The sequence below is a fragment of the Bos indicus genome, chromosome 26 (assembly GCF_029378745.1).
Source record: "Bos indicus isolate NIAB-ARS_2022 breed Sahiwal x Tharparkar chromosome 26, NIAB-ARS_B.indTharparkar_mat_pri_1.0, whole genome shotgun sequence".
Taxonomy (NCBI): domain Eukaryota; kingdom Metazoa; phylum Chordata; class Mammalia; order Artiodactyla; family Bovidae; genus Bos; species Bos indicus.
Window position 1 is genome coordinate 47,435,452 of NC_091785.1, and position 10,528 is coordinate 47,445,979.

Here is a 10,528-nt window from a genome sequence, read left to right on the forward strand (position 1 = left end):
TTTGGGCTACCAAATCCTTTTTCTTTTTTTTGAAAAAAATGACCCCCTCTGGGACTTCCTAGTCACTCAAAATGAAGCAACTGCTGCTTGGCAGATCTTCCTCTGTCAATCCCCTCAGCACAAATTCAAAACTAAATACAAGAGTGAGAAAAAAAAAAAGAGTGAGAGCCCACGTTCATCACAGTCACTTTGCCACTTTATGCCACACCTGGCCCCTTGTCTTTCTACCCAAGTGTCCAGGTAACGTGGTTTTGTTGTGTCTGTGTCCTGCAAATTCATCATGGAATTGGGCACTCTTTAAAAAATTCCCATCATTTATAAAGTTATTATTCTATTTTATACAATTCACCATCTCTTCTGAAAAGTTCAGAAAATAATAAATTTGCAAGTAGAAACAATGGGCAGGGTTCCATCCCAGCAGGAACCTGAGGTGTCTGGAAGGGGCTTGCCAGCCAGTCCTCACTCCCATACGTGCCTCCAGAACCATGCTTCCCCGTCGCCCCAGGCATAGCCCTGTGGTGACTGGGGACACTGGCTTCGCAGTGCTGAAAACAGACGCCTGATTCTGTGGGGTCTAATTTGGAAAGATCCCTGGGTCAGGAACATCTCCTGGAGGAGGAAATGGTTACAAATTCCAATATTCTTGTCTGGGAAATCCCAGGGACAGAAGAGCCTGGTGGGCTACAGTCCTTGACATTGCAAAGAGTCGGACATGAGTGAGTGATTAAACACCAAGATTGCCTGAGAACTCTTACCGCTTCAAGGCAGAAGCAGGCCACCTGCAGCCTGGCAGGAGGGTGCAACCCTCTCCCTGGCCAGAGTGCCCTGCAAGGTTGCAGGGCTTAGCTTCCCAGGTAGGCCTGGCACAGAAGGGACAGGAGACCTCCCACACGGCAGATGGAAGTCTTCCCAGTGGCTTCACCTGGCCAAGCGTACAGGTGACCCTTGGGGAGAGATGAGTGGCAGCTCCGGGAACCTGGGGAAACCTGATGGCCTCAGCGGGGCCTGGGTGGGAGGAGACGGGGATCACTGGGCCGCACACCTGAGCCTGTGCCAACACATGGATCCTGTAGATGTGCTCTGGCTGATGGAAACGCTCTGGACTTCAGTTCCCTTTATGATCCCGAGTCCTCGAAAATTCTGATTATCCTTGCTACTTCTTCCAGGCCTCGCACACAAACCTGATAACATTATTCCAACACTGAGCTCAGATGGGCACCACGGCAGACCTCAGGGACAGGAGGTCAAAGCTTTGGCCTGGTTTCCACCATCAGCGTTTCCCTCCTGCCTGCCCTGCCCCAGCCTTCCGAACAGGCGTCATGTCCTGTGAAACGCATGGAACGGGCCGCGCTCCGTGCTCATCGCTAGTTCTTAGGCTGTGGACCCAGCACACATTCCAGCTTTTCTTCCCATGGTAAATATGACTCTGGGGAACCACTGCTGCCTAAAACCCCACGTCGGGACTCCCCTGGCGGTCCAGAGGCTAAGACTCCGTGTCCCCAGCTGCAGCAGGCCTGGGTTTGACCCCTGGCCAGGGAAGTAGATTCCACATGCCGCAACTAAAGATCCCACATCCTACAACTGAAGACTTCACAAGCCAAAACTCCAAGACCCCTCATGCCTCAACTAAAGATCACACATGCTGCAACTAAGAAGTGGCACAGACAAAAAATAAATAAAATAATAAAATAAAGTCCCAAAGACAGGGCACCAAGGGCCCTTGTGTTGGGGCACCACGTCTCACACTCTACAACCAGCATGGTTACCAGGGCTTCACTCCCACACTGGCCACTGGGCATCTTGTGTGCTTCTAGAGATGGAGACCACTGTTGTCTTGACATGTGCGGTCCTCCAGCAAAAAGTAAAAAATAAAATGATAATGAGAAGGAAATGGCAACCCATTCCAGTGTTCTTGCCTGGAGAATCCCAGCGATGGTGGAGTCTGATGGGCTGCCGTCTATGGGGCCGCACAGAGTCGGACACGACTGAAGTGACTCAGCAGCAGCAGCAGCAGAGATGGAGACCAGTGTCATCTTGACATGTGCGGCCCTACAGCAGACAGTAAGGAATAAAGTGATGATGAGTCCAGGAGGGAAGGCTCCCACTTTTGTTTTCATTTACAATGTTTACTGCACTTTTTACAAATCATAAATCCTATTCCTACAATACAACTGGCTCAGATTTAAAGGCTATCCCAGGAATCCACTTGAGCTTCCCAGGTGGTGCTAGTGGTAAAGAGCCCACCTGCTGATGCAGGAGACAGAAGAGACATAGGTTGGTTTCCTGGGCTGGGAAGATTCCCTAGAAGAGGGCATGGCAACCCGCTCCAGTATTGTTGCCGGGAAAATTCCATGGATAGAGGAGCCTGGAGGGCTACAATCCATAGGGTCTCAGAGAGTCAGACATGACTGAAGCGACTTAGCGTGCATGCAGCATGGGAATTGACTTACACCTCTCCTTTTGGAAAAGCTGAGCAGTGTGGTGTGAAGTAAAGCGGAGTGAGTTGTTAAAATCCTTACCGGTCATCACCTGTTTCCGAGGATGGATGCTCATGATACTGGAGACGGAGGGAAATCAAGGAGAATTCTCTCCTTGATCTGTTTCTGATTCATTAATAAACATTCTATGCTATTTGGGATGAAAGAGCTGTTTATGGATGATTTTTGTTCTTGTTGATCTTGTTAATTCTAGGAGAGGTGAAAAATAATCTAGAAGTGAGTTGACTAGGGATAAGCATCCTTAAACAAAGATGGTTGGAAATCTATGAAAATTTACAACAAAAATAATAACAATAGCAACCAAGTAACCTGGAGAGAAACTTCTCTCTAATATAACTTCTTTACCAAAAAGGCAGAATTTACGCCCAGACTGAGTAATAGCCACAACCAAGAGAAAATGCTCTGCTCACAGTAGGACGAGTCCCGAGTTGGAAAACCTGACTCCAGGTGCAGGGTGGTTAGGGACTTACAGGGAGAGCTTAAAGATCAAAGATTTTGACCTGGGTGCCCACAGTCATGGCTCCTGCCTCAGCTCTGTCTAGTAACTGAATGGCCATGATTGACAGAACCAGGGATGAAGGTCTGGACTTGATGGTCTATAAGGGATGGATTCAAACAATATCTAGGTGAATAGAAAGGGTGGCAAGGAATATTGGAACGTGGAATATGGGTAGGAATAAAACCAAAGAAAACTCTATCATTCCAGGAAGAATATACAGCCAAAATAACACAGAACCCCTATGTAAATTCTGCAATGATAAAGAAGACAAGCATATAATATAAAGTGGAAATATAAAGGACACACTTTGACATAAGGTATAGTTCAATAAACTGAAGAAAATTTTAGATATTTACAGCTTCACATTCTTGGGGATATTAATGAAACATTGGTTTCATGAACAGAGATGAAAATCAGATAATAAGACAAGAGAAGGTAACTGGCAGCTACTTAATCCAATAAGAAAACTTAAGAAAAACTAAATATCATGGCATAAATGGGCTCAGCTGGTGAAGAATCCATCTGTAATGTGGGAGACCTGGGTTGGATCCCTGGGTTGGGAAGATCCCCTGGAGAAGGGAAAGGTTACCCACTCCAGCATTGTGGCCTGGAGAATTCCATGGACTGTATAGTCCACGGGGTCGCAAAGAGCTGGACATGACTAAGCGACTTTTACTATCACACTATAAATGAGAAGCTTAATATAAGCATCAGTGAACAGAATCAGCAATGCAGAAAGTCAAATTAATAAAGCAAAAACATGCTAAGTGTCATGTCATTGCAGAAAGAGGACCAAGAGGCGGTGTTGGTTTAGATGAAGTATGAATATGGAAGGCAACAAAAACGCAGATCATGAATAACTGGCACATCTGACCAGAGAGAGCAAACTGAAGGTGTTGCTTAAAGATGCTCGTTTGGGTGTAATGGGAGAAACTGGAAAAAGCAATTGGCTCAGAGACACCCACACGTTAACAAATTTGAAGTATAAGGAAAATATTAAACACCTATAAAGAGAAACAAATAAGGTCACCTACAAAAGAGACAACAGAAAAACATTGCCCCCAAATAAAGCACAAAAGGAACAGGCTGGCCTAAGACTCTCTTTCTGATTAGACGCCAGTGGACGATGGATGGACGTATTTGGAGTTTCCAGGAAGAATGGCCCCAAGTGTTACACCCACTCATAGAGTTGTTTATGTATGCAAAAAGAGAGAAACACTTAAATATGTATGAACTCATGAGGTAGATAAATTAATTATTGATTCAATAAACATTTACTGAGTCAATAATACTGAAAATATGACCAGAAGAGGTAATCTTATTCAATGAAAAAGATTCATTATTCAGTAAGAACAACTGAGTCTTTAAAAATACAAACTCAAACGTAACTCACTCTGATTACGAGGCTTATAATCCACATTTGAATATTGCGGTTCTCGAAAGGAAACCGCGTAATAGACGCACACGATGGTATAAGCACAAAGGCAGCAGGCAAAGCCCCGGGGGTTTCTCAGCACACTCGCCGGGAGCAGTGGTGAGCGGGCGACGCGGAGTGCACGGGGCCACCCCTCCACACTGCAGAGATTTGGGTGCTTCACTGATGACCTCATCACACCGAGCAATGTAGGTTTTAGCAAGTTATTTCAGTTGTAAAAGTCATCACTACTAAAATCAAAGGCGTGACATATCTCACACATATCCAGGGGGAACAAAGTCCTAGACCTTATAACAACAGTGACGGCAATAACAAAACAGAATCAGGGGAGCACGAGAAACACTGCTTTCAACAGGCGAGAGGGAAATACTGCCAGACTGGAAGACAACAACAGCCGGACGGATACTAAAACATTCTCAAGCAAGTTCACTTGTTGTCTTAGTTCTGAATCCTCCTGAGTCCCGCAGATAGCAGGTAAATACGAGCAAAAAGATACACAGTCAAACTGAACTCAAAACTACAAGCATTAACAATCATTCTGCAAAAAAAAGAGAATTAAACCTGACAGTTAATAAAGATATATACCAATAAATACATGTAGCAAGCTCTTTGAGAAATCATTGCCATGGAACACTTGCAAAAACGATCTTAATCATTGCCCAAAGTAGAAAAGCTTTAATCATTTTTCTCTGCCCACAATAAAAAGTACCAACTGGAAATTTTTTTTTTTAAAGAATATCTCTAAAACATCCCATTGGTCAGTACGATTGTGAACTAGATAAAACATGACTGCAGTAAGGATGCCACTGCCAGAAAGATACCAGATATGCCCAGACTACAGTTAGAGGACAAATCATACCTTCTTTTCAGTTAGTACCGCTGCTCTGCTGCTAAGTCGCTTCAGTCGTATCCGACTCTGTGTGACCCCATAGACGACAACCTACCAGGCTCCCCCGTCCCTGGGATTCTCCAGGCAAGGACACTGGAGTGGGTTGCCATTTCCTTCTCCAATGCATGAAAGTGAAAAGTGAAAGGGAAGTCACTCAGTTGTGTCCGACTTTTCGTGACCCCATGGACTGCAGCTGACCAGGCTCCTCCATCCATGGGATTTTCCAGGCAAGAGTACTGGAGTGGGGTGCCATGGCCTTCTCCGTCAGTTAGTACTAGACAACCAATAATTAAGAATTAATTAATTAGGACTAAAAATTCAAGAAATTATCTGAAGAAAGTAGTAGGATATAATTAATAAAGATAAAAGGAGATAATTAGGAATTAGAAAAATAGAGAAATCAAGGAGGAAGATAGCACAAAATTGAAATATATTGCAGCCAAATCTTTAAAAGAAAAACCTATATGTGTATACACACACACACACACACACATATACCTGAAGCTAGCATAATTTGGTAAATCAACTATACTTACATTAAAAATATGGAAGTGATGAGGTAGATATTATCAAAAATATAAAGGACAGTGAAAAAATACGAGAGAAAGCTTTGTGTATCTCTATTCTAATTATCCAAAAATATACTAAAGCAAATTGGTAGCACATGAGTAGAGAAAAATGTATTTGATGTGGGATACTTTAATGACGTTGAGAAAGTGTTCTGCATCACGTGAATTTTCTGGGCTCACCTAATACATTATATTACTATACTCATCGATAATATACATATATACTACCCCTGTACACACACACACACACACACACACACACACACACACACACACTGATGCTGGGAAAGATTGAGGGCAAGAGGAGAAGGTGGTGATAGAGGATAAGATGGTTGGATGGCGTCACCAACTCAATGGGCATGAATTTGAGCAAACTCTGGGAGATAGTGAAAGACAAGGAAAGCCTGGCATGCTGCAACCCATGAGATCACGAACAGCTGGACACAACTTAGCAACTGAATAACAACACTACCCCCCTCAAAAAGCAAAAACACACGCATACACTTAAACTAGCGGACAACCTCACGCTTAATTGTGAGACGTCTCAGGTGTCCCATTAAAGCTAGAAGTCTTGGATCGGCACATGCCATCTTTACAGTTTTGTAGCATTGGCCTGGAACTCTTCATTAATGCATTTAGACAGGTTTCACAATTTTAGAAATCAGTCCAGAATATAAGGAACCCCTCAACTACTGTTTAATTTTAGCCTTGTTAATTATTTTTCACTGCTGTTTCTTTTTGAGACGAGAAGAGTGCTCCATCCTCCACCTGCAGCCTGATTGATGCCCGCTTCCAGGGGCCACAGGGGCCTTCCTGGCTCGTCCCGGGCGCTCTTCCATGTTCAGAAGAGGGGCTGACGCAGGGCTCCCTGACCTCCCTCAGGAGCTGGGATGGCCTTGGAATGTCTCCCGCGTTCCCAGGCTCCATTCCCATGCTTAGAACTTCCTCTGGCCTCCTCCACCCAGAACTTAGTCTCTGCTTTTCTGTATCTGACTCTTTGGTGGCTATGCTTGCCTGGAGCAGAGCTACAAATGCCGATTCTTTCATCAGTGTGTGCTAGGCGTTGTTTGAAAGCCAGAAGTGGATCACTGGCTTTGTCCTGGGACACAGGACGGTAAAATCAGGCATTACCATTCGGAGAAGAAACAGTGCCATTAGGAGAAAAAAAAGCACCCTGCAGTGCATTCTCACATTTCAGTGGGGCTATCTTCTCAGACTAGCACAGGACCCAAGAGTAGCTTCTTGACATTGGGGCTCCAAAGCTAATTTCAACTGTGAAAACCCCGAGAGTGGCAGAGGGAGTTGGAAGCCCACCTTTGTTTATTGTTTCTCGATGGTCTGTGTGCATGAATGTATTCGCAGTCGCTCAGTTGTGTTTGACTCTTTGCAACTCCGTGGACTGTAGCCCGCCAGGCTCCTCTGTCCATAGGGTTTTTCAGGCGAGAATACTGGAGTGGGTTGCCATTTCTTCTTCCAGGGGATCTTCCTGACCCAAGGATTGAACCTACGTCCCCTGCATCTCCTGCATTGGCAGGCAGGTTCTTTACCACTGAGCCACCTGGGAAGCCTTCTAGATAGTATGCTGCTGCTGCTGCTGCTGCTGAGTCACTTCAGTCGTGTCCGACTCTGTGCGACTAGTGAGAGACAAATACAACAGGAGCAGGTATGTTGTAAAGCAAACAACACCAGGTTTTCATACTCAATTAACTTGTGTTTATTGAGAATTTGCAGAAGGTGCAGCATTGTGCTAAATCCTGTGCAGAAATTGATGGGAAATGCTACATGATCCCTTCCTTCTAAAGGTTTATAGTCTAGTGGAGGAAATAAAGCCTCTTACTTGCCATGGAGTTTTGACTCCTCTCCTATGCATAGATGTCAAAAGAGAGGTGCAAACAGCAAGTATTGGAGGAGATGAGATGTGGAAAAGATCCTGATGCTGGGGAAGATTGAGTGGAGGAGGCGAATGGGGTAACAGAGGATGAGACGGTTGGATGGCATCACCGACTCAATGCACATGACTGACTCAATGGACATGAGTGTGAGCAAATTCCTGCAGAGTTTGAAGGACAGGGGAGCCTGGCATGCCACAGTCCATGGGGTTGCAAAGAGTGGGACGTGACTTAGCAACTGAACAAAAACAAGAGGTGGAACCCTTCCTGGGAGAGATGCTATTCCACGTGGACTGCCAGTGAGAGAAAAAGATGCAGAGAGGTGCACATGAGGAAGAAAAGTGTTTCGGGCGAGTACAGCATGAGAAGAGAGCAGAGATGGAAGATATACTTGGAGGTCCAGAGTGACCGCTATCTGGAGAAGATCCCTCAAACCAGAAAAGATGGAATGCAGAGAGGCAGTGGTAGGCTTGTTGGTAGACGGATGTGAAGACTGAGCTCAGGAGGGCACTGGTGGAAGGTCAGCCCGGGTGTGTGCTGGACAGAGGCTGCTACTGAGGGGAGAAATGAACTGCAGACAGGAGCCCGGCGGGCCACGGGGAGTGGATATGTATCAGCTGGGGAAAGAAATGCAGGTATAGAAGCTTGGTCAGAAGGGGTAACTGCACTTGGTGACTGGCTCAGAAAAGAGGTAGGGCTGGGAGGAGGAGGATGGAGGAGGACGATGGAGGGTGATGGAGTTGCCTTCAAACAGGAAAACCCCAGAACTCAATCCGAGAAAGAATTCGTGTCCGCCAGGCTGCACGGCAGTGAGCATCAGTGGGACGGGAGATGAGGCTGACACAACCCCAAACCAACCAGCAAACAGACCAAGGCAGCCTGACTTTCCCGCCGCAGGACCTCGTGTGAGGACCCTTGTCATCCTCGTTGGGAGTGACTGAAACATGTACAGTTTCATTTACTGGGAAAATGTACAAGGACCCCTTGAGCCTAATGGCTGAACAGCGATACATGCTAAAAGGATTCCTGGAGGAATAATGTTCCTCCACTTTCTGATGGGATTGAACTCAATGGGCCTTCACACTCAGAAAGGCACCGTCTGTGCTTTTCGTGGCACTGCACAAACGATGACGTGAGTCAGAAATGCCCCGAACAGTGGCCAATAAATGATTCTATAGCCACAACTGTGATCTCCAGGAAATGGGAATACTTTGTAGAAAACCAGGTAAACCTTACCCAGACGGACTTGTATAGAATCTGGCCACTGGAGTTCAGCTGATCTAGTACATACATGTAACATGATTTTAATCAACATTTCCCTTTTCTTCAAGTATCAGAATGCAGAATGTGACTTCAGCTTACATTTTAAATTGGTAATATTCATATATCTATTTTTAGGGGATAAATGGGGCTGTGCTGTGTGCTCAGTCACCTCAGTTGTGTCCGACTCTTTGCCACCCCATGGACTGTAGCCTGCCAGGCTCCTCTGTCCATGAGATTTTTCAGGCAAGAATACTGGAATGGGTTGCCATTTCCTACTCCAGGGGATCTTCCTAACCCAGGGATCGAATCCACATCTCTTATGTCTCCTGCATTGGCATGCAGGTTCTTTTACTTTTTTGATAATAGTCATTCTGTGTGAAGGGCTTCCCTGGTGGCTGAGATGGTAAAGAATCTGCCTGCAATGCCGGAGACTCAAGTTCGATCCCTGAAGGAAATGACAACCCACTCCAGCATTCTTGCCTGGAGGATCCCGTGGACAGAGGAGCCTGGCGCTTTCATTCTGTGTGAAGGGTATGACATGGGGTCCACTGCAGTTTCTCTCCTCTGAAAGTGGTAGTTCTTATTTTATGATAATACCCGCTGGCTTTATTATTTTTAAATTAAGTTTTAATTGGAGTACAGTTGATTCACAATGTTGTATCTTTAAAAAAAAATCTTTTATTGAAGCATAGTTGATTTATGATGGGAAGCTACACCCCCAAATCCTGATCTGGACTTTGTCCGGTATGAGACGGGAGGTGATGACATGTCCGCTGCTACGTGGGAGGCAGAAGGGTGAGGCATGGGCCTTCCTGAAGAAGACGGTTTTGAACAGGTGAGGCCCAGCATGAGGCTGAGAAGAGCCGGTCTGTTATCTCCACTGCCGTAGAAGAAACAGTACCTCTGGCTTATGGCTTCCTCGCAACCCCCCGATCCCCCGCAAACTTCTCTCCAGCTCTGGCTGGGTGGGCATGAGTCTTTACAGGATCGCTGGCTCCCGGGACCCTGGATGCTGTGAGATGGCCCGTGTCCTAAGGTCACAGGACCCTCCCCCCACGACTCCCACGGAATGCCACTGCAGAGCAGTCACCTCCTTGTGCCAAGTGTGGTCCAGGTACCAGCAGCCATGGCCCACGTCTGAACAGGACCCAGGGCTTGGCACCAGCCTGAGAGGCCGTGGATGATTTGTTTTCCCTCAGTGATATCAGCTCTGCTTCATCCCCACTTATCTGCATGGGCCTGGGGTGGGGTTGGGGGAAGGACGTTTAGGGACATTCTGGAATTAATCAAAGTGTTGACATTTAACTGTGAAGTGTTGACATTTAATGTAGAATAACTTAAACATCAATGTAATTGAGGACTCATTGCTACTGAGCTTTGGAACTTATAAAGCGCCTCTCTGGACATGAAAATATCTATTTAGCCAAAGGGACAATATATTTTTACCTGTCCTGGGTCCACACAAGACCTCTGAGGCCCATGTTTT